The sequence below is a fragment of the Lolium rigidum genome, chromosome 7 (genome assembly GCF_022539505.1).
Source record: "Lolium rigidum isolate FL_2022 chromosome 7, APGP_CSIRO_Lrig_0.1, whole genome shotgun sequence".
NCBI classification, from domain to species: Eukaryota; Viridiplantae; Streptophyta; class Magnoliopsida; order Poales; family Poaceae; genus Lolium; species Lolium rigidum.
The window spans coordinates 153,984,661-153,985,357 of record NC_061514.1 but is presented as its reverse complement, the minus strand read 5'-3'; the positions used below and the strand labels follow the sequence as shown (position 1 = coordinate 153,985,357).

The following is a 697-nucleotide window of genomic DNA, read 5'->3' as shown; positions in this document are numbered from 1 at the left end:
TAGAGCACCTCCAATCGTCACCCCGACGAGGCCCCCGGTAGCCATTTTTTCATCCGGACGGCGAAAAATGGTCCAGTCGCATCTCCGGATCCTCGTTTTCGCTCGGATTTAGGTTTTCATCCATCTGGCGAGCTCATGCCATCCTCGACGTCCCGGGGCGCGCTCGGGGAGTCCGGAAGAAACAAAAGCGCGCGAAACGTCGAGGAAAGTTCCCGCGCGTCTGGCGGCCCAGAATTGTCGGCGAGAAAGGCAGACTGGGAGAGTACGGCGCGGCCCGCGCCACACCCGCCCCCGGCGCGCCGCTCACGTGAGGAGGATGAGTGGTACTGGATGACCTACGTATTTGGTGTTATGTACGGATATTAAACATGCAAGCGTCTGTAGTCCAACGGTTAGGATAATTGCCTTCCAAGCAATAGACCCGGGTTCGACTCCCGGCAGACGCACTTTTTGTGTTAGCTCCTTTTTGTTCAGTCATCACCATTGCTGTCTGCTTCAATTGCGTGAGCTCGCACGGCCCTTTGATTGATATTTTGTTCCCTCTGGACAGGACGCAGGTCATGTCCAATTAAGCAAGACCCGCAGGTGTCCTTGGCTGTGCCACAGCGAGACCAATTGGCCAAACCATCCATCAGACATCTAGTCGAGGAAGAACCTTCAGAAGGCAGCGTACCCTCGTGTCGAGAGCGCCTTTTCT

General features: G+C 56.0%; 1 non-coding gene across 1 annotated transcript; it reads left to right on the top strand.

The window, feature by feature from the left end:
* Positions 1-374: 374 nt before the first annotated feature.
* TRNAG-UCC lies at positions 375-446 on the top strand. Its single transcript has one exon. It is a non-coding gene; the product is annotated as a tRNA-Gly (tRNA).
* The last annotated feature ends 251 nt before the right edge of the window (positions 447-697 follow it).